Here is a 17,323-nt window from a genome sequence, read left to right on the forward strand (position 1 = left end):
TCAGAGGCAGAACTGGGCCCAAAGCAGGGGAGTCAGTGGCCAGACGCAACGTCTATGTGTGTGTGTGTGTGTGTGCGTGTGTGCGTGTGTGTGTCTGTGTGCGTACGGGTCTGAGTGACGGCAACAGAGACAGAGAGAGCAGGATCAAGCGGAACACTCAAAGAGACTTACTAATAGTGACAGACGGAAGGAGGGAACGAGGGAAGGGAGGAATGGAGGGAGGGAGGGAGGAACGGGCAATCTGAAGTCAGTAACTCCCAGAGGTGACCAGTCCATCCGCAGCAGGAATACAGATGGTTTCCCTGTTCCCAGATCAGAATTAAAGGAACGCCGGCTTCAAAGATGACTGACTGGGTCTGCGTCTGAAATTACCAAGTCAATAGTAGTGCACTATATAGGGAATAGGGTGCCATTTGGGGTGCACATTGAGTTTTAATAAGGGATATAGAAACATACTTCCTGGATATCAGAATAATCAGGATGAAGATTTTTTATTCACAGCATGTTTGACCTTTGAGGCTAACTATGCAGATGCAGGGGCAAAGCTAAATAGATAATATACCTGATGGCTTATTTCATTTACCTTTGGATTCAACTATCAGAACTGGTTGTACAGTGAGAGGTAATTATGGAAATGTTTTTGTATTTTAACATCTGTAAATATAGACATGACAATTTTGAAATGTACTCACCAGACACACATACTTGCTCATAGCATTTTTTAATAACAGCTCCATTAGACAGCATACCATAGAGTTCATTAAATTATGATGATATATGGCACATGAGAAGAGTCACCTTCATGGCAACAAGTGTGCATTCAGCCTGAGGCTAGTTAATAAGCTAAGTGACACTCTGTAACAAAAGGACGGTAAGCACAAACAGCACCAGGCGCTCATCTCCTCTCCCACCTCAACCCCTTGCCAGTGGGGTTTACAGAGTACAGTACAATCTGACTGAGATTACGTTTGAACAGATTTATGTTCTAAGCGTTGACTGATATGAGACTGAAACAAGATCTGCAGAGACTGAGGCTGTCCTAATATGGACACTGTGGACCTCTCTGCAATAAGGAGATCTGTGATTGGTTACTAGTAAAAGGGATGAGGATCATAACATATAATACCCACGTACCACTAGGTACTATAATCTAGGTACTATAATCTAGGTACTATAATCTTACATCATACAACACAAATAATCCTCATTACGGAAAGACAGAACGGTTTAGAATAGACCTGACAGTTTATTACAACCTCATGCTAATAGGAAGGCTTTAGTCAAGCATGCTTTGCATTCCGGCACAATTCATTACCCTGGTGGACAATAGAGCCCCCCCAATCCATTAAATGAATTGAGGTGTCAGAGACTGGAGGTCAGCTTGGCTTCACAGACCCATAGGGCACTCGGCTGCCTCGTTTCCAACCCTAAAGTCGTTTAAAGGCATTAAGTCTGCCCGTAAAGGTCACATCTTCAGAGATACAGTGCCAGTTAATGTGAGGCTCACTTCTGGCTCTCCCGGCACTCACCCGACCGCTCCCCACCAGAGAGGTGAGGCAGGGAGAGAAGTCACTCAGAGACTGGCTGCATAGAATTCCACCAATCCAAAAAAACAGCTCATTGCTGCTCTCTCTAGGAAGAGGGTGGAGGAAATGAACAAGGAGCCTTACTGCAAAAGATGCTAATGGAATTTATATGCCAAAAATAGCCTTTTAGAGCTTCAGACCCCCACTCTCGTATTAAATTAAAGTTTTGCAAGAGGAGAGACTGGAGAGGACTGGAATTGCATGTTTTAATCATAACAGCTTAGCCGGCATAATGAAGAGTACTAAAAATTCCATCACAGCTCAATAGGGTTTGATGGAAGCGTTGACAATCTGGTCGCGTGGTGTTAAGATGACGGAATGTTCCTGAGTAGAGAGATTCAGCTGGATGTGATTCTGAAACACCCTCTGTTCTACTGTTCTATTCGCCGGACATTTAGGACTACAGAATCAAACAGCCTTGTGAATGATAAGATATCAATACAGTCGATAAACTTCACAGGTGTTACGTGTAATGCATGAATAGTGTGTGTGTGTGTGTGTGTGTGTGTGTGTGTGTGTGTGTGTGTGCGTGCGAAGGAGGGCATTCCTATATTCTTCTTCTGTCTCTAAATGTGACTAATTTTGTTGTTTTATCATAGAGTATGTCACCATGAGAGGGAGGGATTGTGGGAGCAGAAAGATGGTCACTCTACTCTGACCAGACAGTCCAGTTCCACATACTGCAGTAGAGAGAGTCAGCAGTTTTAGTTACCTTTGCGTCCACATCACTGAGCACTTGACATGGACCAACAACACCACCACTCAAGAGGGCGCAACAGTGTCTCTACGTCTTAATAAGGCAGTTTGAGAAATTCCTTATGTCGCTCCGGTCCCCCCCAAATACTACCGCTGCACCATCGAGAGCGTCCTGATCGGCCTGGTACGGTCAGGACATCCACAATTGCTAGGCCCTCCAGCGGATGGTGAAGATGGCCCAGTACATCACTGGGACCGTGCTCCCACCCATCCAGGACATCTACTCGAAACGGTGCCTGAGGAGGGCCTGCAGCATCATCAAGGACCCCACACACCCCAGCCACGAGCTGTTCTCTTCCTTACTGTCGGGCAGATGGTATCAGAGCATTAAATCTGATACCAACAGGCTCAGAGACAGTTTCTATCTACAAGCCATCAGACTACTGAACACTTGAACTGGACTGACCACCTGCTCTGATTCTCTGCACCTTAGCACTCACTCACACACACACACACACACACACACACACACACACACACACACACACACACACACACATATATATTCATGCTACAAAATACATGTGAATATTGCACTATAAATTGTGCCTTTCTGTATTATACTTATGCAAAATATATATATATATATATATATTCTACTGAGCCGTTTAATTTATGTATTCTTATCTTATTATATATTATAGTTGTTGCATTGTTGAAAAGGAATCTGCAAGTAAGCATTTCATTGGACGATGTATGCCATGCATATCCCGTACGACTAATAAAATGAGGAACTTGAAAGTAGTGTGACAGAAGGTGACTTAGGTAATGGATGTCTTATACACCCACTGTCCTGTAAGAAGGCACGAGGGGGAACTTAGGCTAGGTCCCAGAAATGGCACCCTATTTCCTATATACTGCACTACTGTTGACCAGAGCCCTATGGGTCCTGGTCAAAATGTAGTACACCATATAGGGAATAGGGTGCAATTTCTGACACACCCTATGTTGCTAAGGATCAGCACCTTGATCGTCAAGCCCTATGAAGTCACATTACGCCACGTTCAACATTTTTTTCACCCATTAATCTCACACCCTGGGCCAGTAATTGAGAATGCCCTATCAGCGCAGCGTTAAATTACATATCCTTTTTTTTTTATTACGTTACCATATGGCATCAGACAGGAAGTAATCCAACATCCATTCCCCGGGACTGAATTTCCTTATAACTTACCAAATTAAATTGGTTTTTAACCTTTTAATATGAATATCATACATAATAATAGTGTGGGGTATACTGTAATTGATTTAATCATCTCTGTAAGGGCATCTAAACAGGCTAACGTACACTGAGTATACAAAACATTAGGAACATCTTCCTAATATTGAGTTGCAACCCTTTTTGCCTTCAGAACAGCCTCAATTCGTCGGGCATGGGCTCTACAAAGTGTCAAAAGTGTTCCACACAGTTGCTTCCCACAGTTGTGTCAAGTTGGCTGGACCTCCTTTGGGTGGTGGACCATTCTTGATACACACGGGAAACTGTTGAGCGTGAAAAACCCAGCAGCATTGCAGTTCTTTACACACTCAAACCAGTTCGCCTGGCACTTACAACCATACCCCGTTCAAAGGCACTTAAATATTTTGTCTTGTCCATTCACCCTCTGAATTGCACACATACACAATCTATGTGTCAATTGTCTCGAGGATTAAAAATCCTTCTTTAACCTGCCTCATCCCCTTCATCTACACTAATTGAAGTGGATTTAACAAGTGACATCAATAAGGGATCATAGCTTTCACCTGGATTCACCTGGTCAGTCTATGTCACCTAGATTCACCTGGTCAGTCTATGTCACCTGGATTCACCTGGTCAGTCTAATGTTTTTTACACTCAGTGTATAAAGCTATAACATTGTCCATCGTCCAGGACTTTGATAGGCCTAGACATCACATGCCTCATAGAGTGGATAAAAGAGACAGGAGGAATGACACCGGGTCCTCTTTATGGCCTTATATCATATCACTGCTCTTGTGTATCTGTCGCGCTACATGACAGTGAAGGGGTCAGATCTATTAGAGGGTGTCTACCTCCGCCAGGCAGAGTAGTGCTGCCTCAGTTCCTTATAAGGTCGTGTAGGGAGACAGTGTGGCACCTTGTGTGAGTTGACACTCGGCCATGTCATTTCAAATCTATAACGTTTTTCACCCAGAGCCCAGAGAGGAGGTGACAGCCGTTTGACAAGTGGGGGTAATACAGTCTGAGAGAGAGGGAGAGAGAGAGAGAAAGAGGGTGAGAGAGAATGAGGGAGGGAGGGAGGGAGAGAATGAGAGAGGGAGAGAGAGAGAGAGAAAGAGAGAGAGAAAGAGGGTGAGAGAGATTGAGGGAGGGAGGGAGGGAGGGAGGGGGGGGAGGGAGGGAGGGAGGGAGAAAGAGGGAGGGAGAAAGAGGGAGGGGGGGAGGGAGGGAGGGAGAAAGAGGGAGGGAGAAAGAGGGAGGGAGGGAGGAATGCATTATAAGCAATCTATTGCGCTGTACTGTGCGTATGATTGTTTGTCATAATGTTTTTGATATGTGTCAGTACCGTACAATAAATAGAGAATAAATAATCAATAATCAATAAGTGATGTCAATATGTTTGATATTAATGCATTGTTATTGTTTTACATTTTCAGCCATGTGAAGGTAAACTTAAATTGTCATACAGCCTGTGAAGAGGGAGAAATAGCCATGACAAAGGTCTTACACTTCGGTCAGGTACTGTCTTTTTCTTTAAGAAAATACTGTCATTGACAAAGGGTTGCCATGTAAACAGCTCCCAGTGTCTATTTGTTATGCTGAGCCACACATTTCAGACTTATCTGAGATTGGAAAAGTAATTTTTTCATGAGCACTCTCCTGTGAAAGAAGCATTATTTTATCTAAATGTATTCATTCATTGATCGCTTTAGATGGATCAATATCCATTTAGGTCAAATAGAATTGATTACCATGATGCTGCTGTTTTCTCTCCTTACCTAAATGAATCCTCAGACATTGTTTTTTAGAACATGAACAGAATTAATGTTGTTGATGTTGTGGGGAGATTGTGAATGATCAAGCAGCATGCTCTAGCTTTTCTTGGCTGTAGAAAGGTTGGCAGAATGACAGTCTCACTATTGTCTCAGAACCTCACAGTATCCCAGCTAACAATTCTAGGGAGAGAGAATGTTTTTGTAATGTTACCCGTAATGTTCCCCTATTGTTTGAGTGTTTTGTTTTCCGTAAGTTAGGGGAACGATCTATGTTAGCAAAAACCTTCGGAGAACTGTTTCAGCATGTTTTGGCGCTAGATTTAGGAGAACATTCCCTTAATATGGCGTGACATTTTGATAACCATGTAAATCTCTCTCGGACAAGGTGACTTTTATCAATATATTCGGCTCTATTTACTCTAAGATTAAAAAATGTTAGCATCAAAGTAGACATCATGCAAGACTACAAATCCCTGCAAGCTCCTGCACATCATCTTAAGCGGACACCTTTGCTATTGTGTCAATTTAAAACTTGCAAAACAGTTCACAGAATTGTCAATTTAAAGAAATGTAGCCAATTTATTCATTACTAAATTTAGCTAACATTAGATAGTTAACCCAGAGATTCTTACATTTTCCTCGATTCGGCAGTCTCGTCCAGCTCATCATGGCATTTGTAGTTCTTTAGTCACATTAGCAGCTAAATAGCATTTAATTTTGGGGTGGTAAATACAGGCGAATATATTGATAAAAGTCACCTTGTCCTAGAGAGATTTAGATGTTACGCCAGGGTAAGTCTACAAGAAACAGCCCTTATTTGAAGTGTTTCTAAAATCCCCTATAGGAAAAATGTACGGTGGAAAAACGATTGAAAGTATTTCCTTGTTTGACCACTGGGTTTTATGGGTATTATGACTCATACTGTGGTACTCTATACTGACCCAATAAGCACATGTCCTAGAGCAGCGATGGGCAACTCCAGTCCTCGAGGGCCTGATTGGTGTCACACTTTTGCCCCAGCCCCAGCTAACACACCTGACTCCAAAAATCACCTAATCATGATCTTCAGTTTAGAACACAATTAGTTTCATCAGCTGTGTTTGCTAGGGATGGGGGAAAAATAACACCACTCCAGCCCCCGAGGACAGGAGTTGCCCATCCCTGTCCAAGAGATATCCCTTATTGGGACAGTGGTTAGGGTTGTCGTGTCGTTGGCTATGCCGGATTAAGTGATATGACATGCATTTCTCTGTAATTAATATTTCCTGATTAAGCTAATCATGTAAATGTAATTAACTAGAAAGTCGGGGCACCACAAAAGAATGTTTATAGAGCTGTTATTCTTCCGAATAAACTTTTAAAGACCTGGTCATCTTTTACCTCAATAGCAGTCAATATTTAATCGTCACCTTATTTAGTCTCATCTGAAAGTTGTAAATTCTTGGTTATCTTCATGAACCCTGGCTAACAAGTTGAATCAGCAATACAACATTTGGCTTAATTATTTATTTACTAAATACCTAAATAATCACACAGAATTACATCTACACAGAATGGATCATACATTGATTACAAATGATGTCATAAAGGAAAACGTCCTTGGCGGACGGAACAGATATGACGGCTGGTTACACAAAGAAAGGGGGTTGGGTTTTAAATGAAAGAGCGGGAAGACAGTAACCAAGGGAAAAGCTATGCTATCGTAAATACAATATCTTATGCATTCTAAATAACCACCCATTTGGAAAAAGGAAAATATTTACTCTGAGCTGCGCTTCAATAGGTTGGTCGTAGATGGAAGGCCGGGTTGCCCAGCAGGGATCTCTTGTCCTCTGAAGAATGTCTCTAGTGGAAATCTGGATACGTTGTAGTATCGTTGTCTGTGTTAGACTGGATACATCGTGCGTCCTTTCCTAGCCCACGTTTACAGCGGCTGCTGCTGACTCAATGGCTAGGAGGTATCACTTCTGGAGTGAATAAGAGTTCAAAGTTCATACCAAGTTGCCATACTTTTAAGCTCGTGCTATATTCTGGCTGGTATAGTTGAAATTCTTCCTTTTAGCGTGTCGATCGTCACCTTCACATTGAACACGATGCTAATTTCGTTAGGTTATTATCTGAGCCCTTTTAACGTAGGACCGTCGTCCGCACGTCCTCGGAACAGAAAGTTACATTTTCGTAAAGGGGCTTATATAGGGTTGGGAGAGAGGGCCGTGTTTTATAGTTTACAACCGATGTCTGTTCACATGGGCGGGGCCACTGAGTTGAGCATAGTTCAGTCATGAAAACCAATTCTCTCATTTATAAGCTAAATTACATTTCATCTTTTCACAAATAGTTCCATATTTAAACATTTAAATTGCACAACAAATCCATGTGAATCTGATAACTAGAATGTGTAGACTTTCCAAGATACAGTTTATGTCGTCCTATCATCAGTAATAATGCCTCAGATGCCAACTGATCTGACATCATATTCATTAAGTACCAACGCATATTTTCAACTGGTTGGATTTTTTAAATTTTTGTATTTTTTATTTCACCTTTATTTAACCAGGTAGGCAAGTTGAGAACAAGTTCTCATTTACAATTGCGACCTGGCCAAGATAAAGCAAAGCAGTTCGACACATACAACAACACAGTTACACATGAAGTAAAACAAACATACAGTCAATAATACAGTATAAAAATAAGTCTATATACAATGTGAGCAAATGATGTGAGATAAGGGAGGTAAAGGCAAAAAAGGCCATGGTGTCAAAGTAAATACAATATAGCAAGTAAAACACTGGAATGGTAGATTTGTAGTGGAAGAAAGTGCAAAGTAGAAATAGAAATAATGGGGTGCAAAGGAGCAAAATAAATAAATAAATACAGTAGGGGAAGAGGTAGTTGTTTGGGCTAAATTATAGATGGGCTATGTACAGGTGCAGTGATCTGTGAGCTGCTCTGACAGCTGGTGCTTAAAGCTAGTGAGGGAGATAAGTGTTTCCAGTTTCAGAGGATTACCGAAATAGGGTTCCGTTTCCCACCTTTTGATGTTCCCAGAGTCTCTATGTTAACAAAGGGATTTTCAATAGTCACATCGGTAGAGTAGAGAGAGGAAAAAGGGTAAAAGGATTTATGGGGGTTATAAACCTCCCCCAACAGGCCAACGTCATGACAGGGTGTTTGTCATTGGTGCAGGTGGCCTGTGTTCGAGACCCGCTAGGGCAGGGGTAGACAACCCTGCTCCTAGAGTGCCGCAGGCACTTTGTGTTTTTGATTTAACCAACCTGGAAAACCAGTTGTTGGTCAGGTGTGGTGCCTAGTTAGAACAAAATCCTGTAGTACCTTTGGCACTCCAGGGACAGGGTTGTCTACCCTTGTGCTAAGGGAATTACCCTACTCTCACATTCTTAGCAAAATATGTTAATGTCATTATTTAGCAACAATTACAACACACCTACCTGATATAATTAAAATGAGTTTCTCATTGAAAGATGGTAATCTGTAGGATTTCCCCTTGAGCACGAATTATGAACACAATTCCACTACCTCATAAATTATCAGTATTTTTTCATTCTATATAGCTGAGTATCTCAAAGAGAACTATTGTCTTTTTGAAATCTAAACCAAATACTGTATACCAATGTTTCCCAAATTCGGTCCTGGGGCCCCCCCTGGGTGCACATTTTGGTTTTTGTCCTAGCACTAGTCAGCTGATTGAAATAATCAAAACTTGATAATGAGACGGTTATTTGAATCAGCTGTGTAGTGCTAAGGCAGTTTGGGAAACCCTGCCCTAAGAGGTCTCGAACCCAGGCCATTAGCACCAATGACAAATGCCCTAAACACGGTCCCAATAATGGATCTCTATGGCATGTGCTTATTGGGCCCTGTCCAGAAGAAACCCTAAGCCCTCTTCCCTAAGAACTTGCAGTATATAGATGAAACAACTTGATAGGTATAAGATATGGGGTGAATTTACCTTGAAGTAAATCTCAGCTCTGTTAAAAGTTTCATCAGAGTGAATCAGGAGTGTCATTGAAACAGGTTAACATGCCCCACGAACATCAGACAACTATAGAGAAAGCCCTAAATTACTGTAAGGAAATCAAATCAATGATAAGACTAGTCAGATGAACTGATACCTGACACGGACATGGTCGTGTAGCGGGAAGATGGGAGTACCGTGAACCAAGAGGCTCTGAGTTTTCTGTATAAATGAACATGCACAATGTAATCATCTGTGTCAAATATGTAAGTTAAAAGCAGTGTGAGCACCCTTAAACTTTCCAAAAGACAAAGATACAATATATGAATGGATCAGTGGTTAACCAATCAGGGAATTGATTGGCTTGGCAACAGTAATGTATAATGAAAAACCTTTAGAAAATGTTCATGCAAAGTTCCCATGAAATGTGTCTAGAACATTAATATCTTAAGTTCTGAGAACATGGTAACCACATTCTGGGAAGTTCTATTTGACATTAATGGAATGGTCTCTTGGAAACATTCCTTGCACATCACAGGAACATACCTGTGAAAACAGTTGCTAATTACCTAAATGAGACTCTTAAGGGAACGTTGTGGGAATATTAGCTGGAATGTTAGTGCTGTATGCACTAACATAAGATCACCATGCTCAATGCCAAGCATCGGCTGGAGTGGTGTAAAGCTCGCCGCCATTGGTCTCTGGAGCAGTGGAAACGTGTTCTCTGGAGTGATGAATCACATTTTACCCTCTGGAAGTCCGACGGACATATCTGTGTTTGGTGAATACCAGGAGAACGCTACCTGCACCAATGCATTATGCCAACTGTAAAGATTGGTGGAGGAGGAATAATACGCATTGTATACCGACATACTAGTCACACCTTCCCAGAGCCAGGTCAGCTATTTGACCTGAGATATCATGAATTGACAAGTGATTGACATGTCACCACATTTGGAGCATCCTCCATGACTGTGAATTGAGAAGAGTATCCAGCCTGCTGCTATGATCTGATGCAGCTGCTGCTGCAGGGCAGGACTGGACTGTACTCCGTCTAACTGACAGATACAGGCTGACGGACAGGTGGGCCTGGAGGATCAAAGAGTGAAAGGGTCCTGCACCATCACCCTATGGCCCAGCAGAACATCGCAGAGTTAGAGAGAGTACTTCAGTCTGATCCGGATACAGCTCTCTTTAATGTTATGGTCAGCCCAGTCAGTCATACTGCAACACTCAGCCCAGTCAGTCATACTGCAACAGACAGCCCAGTCAGTCATACTGCAACAGTCAGCCCAGTCAGTCATACTGCAACAGTCAGCCCAGTCAGTCATACTGCAACAGACAGCCCAGTCAGTCATACTGCAACAGACAGCCCAGTCAGTCATACTGCAACAGACAGCCCAGTCAGTCATACTGCAACAGTCAGCCCAGTCAGTCATACTGCAACAGTCAGCCCAGTCAGTCATACTGCAACAGACAGCCCAGTCAGTCATACTGCAACAGACAGCCCAGTCAGTCATACTGCAACAGACAGCCCAGTCAGTCATACTGCAACAGTCAGCCCAGTCAGTCATACTGCAACAGTCAGCCCAGTCAGTCATACTGCAACAGTCAGCCCAGTCAGTCATACTGCAACAGACAGCCCAGTCAGTCATACTGCAACAGACAGCCCAGTCAGTCATACTGCAACAGTCAGCCCAGTCAGTCATACTGCAACAGTCAGCCCAGTCAGTCATACTGCAACAGACAGCCCAGTCAGTCATACTGCAACAGACAGCCCAGCCCAGTCAGTCATACTGCAACAGTCAGCCCAGCCCAGTCAGTCATACTGCAACAGTCAGCCCAGTCAGTCATACTGCAACAGACAGCCCAGTCAGTCATACTGCAACAGACAGCCCAGTCAGTCATACTGCAACAGTCAGCCCAGTCAGTCATACTGCAACAGACAGCCCAGTCAGTCATACTGCAACAGACAGCCCAGTCAGTCATACTGCAACAGTCAGCTCAGTCAGTCATACTGCAACAGACAGCCCAGTCAGTCATACTGCAACAGACAGCCCAGTCAGTCATACTGCAACAGACAGCCCAGCCCAGTCAGTCATACTGCAACAGTCAGCCCAGTCAGTCATACTGCAACAGACAGCCCAGTCAGTCATATTGCAACAGACAGCCCAGTCAGTCATACTGCAACAGACAGCCCAGTCAGTCATACTGCAACAGACAGCCCAGTCAGTCATACTGCAACAGACAGCCCAGTCAGTCATACTGCAACAGACAGCCCAGTCAGTCATACTGCAACAGACAGCCCAGTCAGTCATACTGCAACAGTCAGCCCAGTCAGTCATACTGCAACAGTCAGCCCAGTCAGTCATACTGCAACAGACAGCCCAGTCAGTCATACTGCAACAGACAGCCCAGTCAGTCATACTGCAACAGTCAGCCCAGTCAGTCATACTGCAACAGACAGCCAGTCAGTCATACTGCAACAGACAGCCCAGTCAGTCATACTGCAACAGACAGCCCAGTCAGTCATACTGGGGGCCATGATACGGAAACCACACAGATCCAGGTTACTAACTAAAACAACCAGCCTGGGTTTTAACAGTGTAGCCAGCATACTTTAGGCCCTGATGCAGATAGAAACCATATGGGCCTACTGATTCAGCTTGCCTCTACCTCACACCACGAGCTTCTGCCGGAGGATGGAAGCTGCGGTGTTAAATAATAATATGATCCATATCGGCAGGTAGCTTAGCAGTTAAGATCGTTGGGCTAGTAACCGAAAGGTCGCTGGTTCTAATTCCCGAGCAGACTAGGTGAAAATCTGTTGACGTGTCCTTGAGCAAGGCACTTAACCCTAATTGCTCCCGTAAGTCGCTCTGGATTAGAGTGTCTGGTAAAAATGTAAAATCCATCCCACCTTAAAGATGCTCCAGAGGCATACAGGCTAATTTGCTTGAAATTACACAAATTAGCCAGAGGTGAGTCTTAACGTGTTTTTCTCATCTCTGTCTCCATTCATTTCAGCTGCTGCAACAGTGATGCAGCTAAGGAAGGCAGGAAGGTAGCTTTAGGGATGGATTCAATCCGTATAACTCAGGTATCACAGAAGATTCTCTTTTAAATATAAAGGTAATTTCTGATTAAGCCAACATATGCAGCTTTTACCTTGAATGCAGTCTCCGCGACCGTGGTAACATTGCATAGAGCGGATCTTCAGCGGTACAAATCAAATAGAACGCTTAATAGAACCCTTAAGGTTGGTGTGGGTGTTAAATGTTGGCTTGGCTCTGAGCAGTGGGGGTAATGGAAGCTGAGTGAGCCAAAATGAGCAAGCGAGGACACACACACACACACACACACACACACATACACACATACACATACACATACAGCTAGCCTCTGCTGCAGTACAGCACTGTAGGTATCTATCTGCCTATTGGTTGTCCTTCTGGAAGGTTCTCCCATCTCCACAGAGGAACTCTAGAGCTCTGTTAGAGTGACCATCGGGTTCTTGGTCACCTCCCTGACCAAGGCCCTTCTCCCCTGATTGCTCAGTCTGGCCGGGCGGCCAGCTCTAGGAAGAGTCTTGGTGGTTTCAAACTTCTTCCATTTAAGAATGATGGAGGCCATTGTGTTCTTGGGGACCTTCAATGCTGCAGACATTTTTTGGTACCCTTCCCCAGATCTGTACCTCAACACAATCCTGTCTTGGAGCTCTACAGACAATTCCTTTGACCTCATGGCTTGGTTTTTGTTCTTACATGCACTGTCAACTGTGGGACCTTATATAGACAGGTGTGTGCCTTTCCACATCATGTCCAATCAATAGAATTCACCACAGGTGGTGGACTCCAATAAAGTTGTAGAAACATCTCAAAGATGATCAATGGAAACAGGATGCACATGAGCTCAATTTCGAGTCTCATAACAAAGGGTTTGAATACTTATGTAAATAACTTATTTCTGTTTTTAATTTTGAAAAACATTTGCAAACATTTCTAAAAACGAGTTTTCGCTTTGTCATTATGGGGTATTGTGTGGAGATGCTGAGATTGCTGAGGATTTTTTAATTGTATTTTTATCCTTAAGGCTGTAACGTAAAGAAATGTGGAAAAAGTCAAGGGGTGTGAATGCTTTCTGCTCCTGTATTGTATGTGAACAGAACGAGAGAGAGAGAGAGAGAGAGAGAGAGAGAGAGAAATGTAGTATGAGGATGCACTGTGCGTATGACTGTATGAGAGAAAAAAAAAGAAAACAATAAGAGGGAGGGAGAGAGAAGGACAGAAAAAAGTGGTAGAGAAGAAGAAGAGAGCCAGACGGAAAGAGTGTGATTGGATCCACTGTGTGTGTACGTCTGTGTGTGTGTGTGTGTTTCATCGACTGCAGTAGAACCTCCAGGTGAGAAGGGGCAGGTGTTTTGGGACCGGGCAGACGGTGGAAAGCAGTGCCTCTCTCTTCAGGCTGTCCACCATACCACTGCAGATAACATTTGAAAAATAAGCAGATATAACTGAGGCCAAATCCTCCTGATATTGCTCAGTGTGTAGTTCATTATTTTCCAAATCGATTCCCTGTTTTCCCTCTATCTCTGTAGCTCCTGTGTTCTCGGGATTCAGCCGGGCTGAGGCTGAGACAAGCAGATCTCAGTGCTCTGTTCACAAGAACAATGATGGTAAAGCATGTATTCATGTTGAATTCTATACAGTTTCAGCTTCAGAGAAGTTAACTCCATGTCATCAATCATTATGTATCAATATTTTAGCACATGATTTTGAAGGACAAAGAGCTGAATGTTCATTCTAGCAGTTTTCTGTAGGTTACAAGGGCCAAATGCCAGTGACTTAGTTAACAACATTTTTCTACGGCTGACCATGCTTTCTACCTGGCTACCCCTACCCCGGTCAACAGCTCTGCACCTCCCACAGCAACTTGCCCAAGCCTCGCCCATTTCTCCTTTACCCAAATCCAGATAGCTGATGTTCTGAAAGAGCTGCAAAATCTGGACCCCTACAAATCAGCTGGGCTAGACAATCTGGACCCTCTCTTTATAAAATTATCCGCCGCAATTGTTGCAACCCCTATTACAAGCCTGTTCAACCTCTCTTTCATAGTCTGAGATCCCCAAAGATTGGAAAGCTGCCACGGTCATCCCCCTCTTCAAAGGGGTGACACTCTAGACCCAAACTGCTACAGACCTATATCTATCCTACCCTGCCTTTCTAAGGTCTTCGAAAGCCAAGTTAACAAACAGATCACCGATCATTTAGAATCCCACCGTACCTTCTCCGCTATGCAATCTGGTTTCCGAGCTGGTCATGGATGCACCTCAGCCACGCTCAAGGTCCTAAATGATATCATAACCACCATCAATAAAAGACAATACTGTGCAGCTGTATTCATCGACCTGGCCAAGGCTTTCGACTCTGTCAATCACCGCATTCTTATCGGCAGACTCAACAGCCTTGGTTTCTCAAATGATTGCCTCACCTGGTTCACAAACTACATATCAGACAGAGTTCAGTGTGTCAAATCGAAGGACCTGTTGTCCGGACCTCTGGCAGTCTCTATGGGGGTGCCAAAGTGTTCAATTCTCGGGCCGACTCTTTTCTTTGTATATGTTAATGATGTCGCTCTTGCTGCTGGTGATCCTCTGATCCACCTCTACGCAGACGACACCATTTTGTATACTTCTGGCCCTTCTTTGGACACTGTGTTAACTAACCTCCAGACGAGCTTCAATGCCATACAACACTCCTTCCGTGGCCTCCAACTGCTCTTAAATGCAAGTAAAACTAAATGCATGCTCTTCAACCGATCGCTGCCCGCACCTGCCCGCCCGTCTAGCATCACTACTCTGGACGGTTCTGACTAAGAATATGTGGACAACTACACATACCTAGGTGTCTGATTAGACTGTAAACTCCTTCCAGACTCATACTAAGCATCTACAATCCAAAATTAAATCTAGAATCGGCTTCCTATTTCGCAACAAAGCATCCTTCGAGTGAAGGATGCTGCCAAACATACCCTCGTAAAACTGACTATCCTACCAATCCTTGACTTCGGCGAGGTCATTTACAAAATAGCCTCCAACACTCTACTCAGCAAATTGGATGCAGTCTATCACAGTGCCATCCGTTTTGTCACCAAAGCCGCATATACTACCCACCACTGCGACCTGTATGCTCTCATTGGCTGGCCCTCGATTCATATTCGTCGCCAAACTCACTGGCTCCAGGTCATCTATAAGTCGTTGCTAGGTAAAGCACCGCCTTTTCTCAGCTCACTGGTCACCATAGCAACACCCACCCATAGCACGCGCTCCAGCAAGTATATTTCACTGGTCACCCCCAAAGCCAATTCCTACCTTTGGCCGCCTTTCCTTCCAGTTCTCAGCTGCCAATGACTGGAACGAACTGCAAAAATCACTGAAGCTGGAGACTCATATCTCCCTCACTAACTTTAAGCATCAGCTGTCAGAGCAGCTTACAGATCATTGCAGCTGTATGTAACAGTGTAGTTTCCGTCCCTCTCTTCGCCCCAACCTGGGCTCGAACCAGGGACCCTTGCACACATCAACAACTGACACCCACCGAAGCGTCGTTACCCATCGCGCCACAAAAGCCGCGGCCCTTGCAACGCAAGGGGAAACCCTACTTCAAGTCTCAGAGCGAGTGACGTCACTGATTGAAATGCTATTAGCGCGCACCACCGCTAACTAACTAGCCATTTCACATCGGTTACATGTACATAGCCCATCTGTAAATAGCCCACCCAACTACCTCATCCCCATATTGTTATTTTTTCTTGCTCCTTTGCACCCCAGTATCTCTACTTGCACATTCATCTTCTGCACATCTATCACTCCAGTGTTTAATTGCTAAATTGTAATTATTTCGCCACTGTGGCCTATTTATTGCCTTACCTTCCTAATCTTACTTCATTTGCACAAACTGTATATAGACTTTTCTATTGTGTTATTGACTGTAAGTTTGTTTATTCCATGTGTAACTCTGTGTTGTTGTTTGTGTCGCACTGCTTTGCTTTATCTTGGCCAGGTCGCAGTTGTAAATGAGAACTTGTTCTCAACTGGCCTACCTGGTTAAATAAAGGTGAAATAAAATAAATAATTTAAAAAACAAGGATGTTGCTATTGCCTTTCTGACTACTGAGTCAACTATCTACTTTAGAGTCCTTACAATACAAACAAACCATTAAAGGATTTGAATAATTATTTCAGTATTACATTCAGCATAAGAAGCAGGGTTGGATTGATATGTTCCCTAATCTTTTATCTGAACGTGAAGAAAAGGTAGACTATATTAAATATTGTTGAAACTTGTTGCATTTCATTTGGTTAAGGGTAATTCAATTCAGCATTTTTCCCTTTTTAGCACACTGTGAGCTACATCTATATCATAGATTCCCTGAATGTTCCCCCGGAACGTTCCCTTGCATATGTTCTCCGAACAACAATGTCACTGTACTAAAGTGACAACCACCCATGAAATAAAATACAATCTAAAGTTCACACCTACCCACATTTCCATGGAGATCTCCCCCACCACTAGTGACACTCACAAATAACTGATGCACCTCAATCTACAATTCAACACAACAAAACAGCCAGCCTCAAAACAACCATTAGAAACCATTTATTTTCAGCTGCTGGCTTCCACTTCATTTGGCATCATTTCAGAATTAATTACTTTTTAAGTCCTCCATGTCTGTCATCTTCCAAGTCGAGCTCCCCATCCTTCCTTTCATTTTTCACGCGTCTCGGAAAAAATCTGCACCAACAGCTCATTGTGATGGAGATTTTCTAATCCCAACAAACCAGATTATCAATGCTCCCGCTCATCTTTAAGAAACGATGTGGTTTTAATTTGAAGTACAATTCATTATGTGATTTTTTTCTTTCTTTCTTTCCTTCCCTTTAAGAAATAGCTGGGTTTTTGCGATTTAATTAGCTGGTATTTGTATAAAAATAGGTTTTGTGTGACATCTGGTGTGGTTGTACGTGTTAATGAGTTCTATTCAGTAAGAT

This window comes from Salmo trutta, chromosome 36, assembly GCF_901001165.1.
Source record: "Salmo trutta chromosome 36, fSalTru1.1, whole genome shotgun sequence".
In the NCBI taxonomy this organism is placed as follows: domain Eukaryota; kingdom Metazoa; phylum Chordata; class Actinopteri; order Salmoniformes; family Salmonidae; genus Salmo; species Salmo trutta.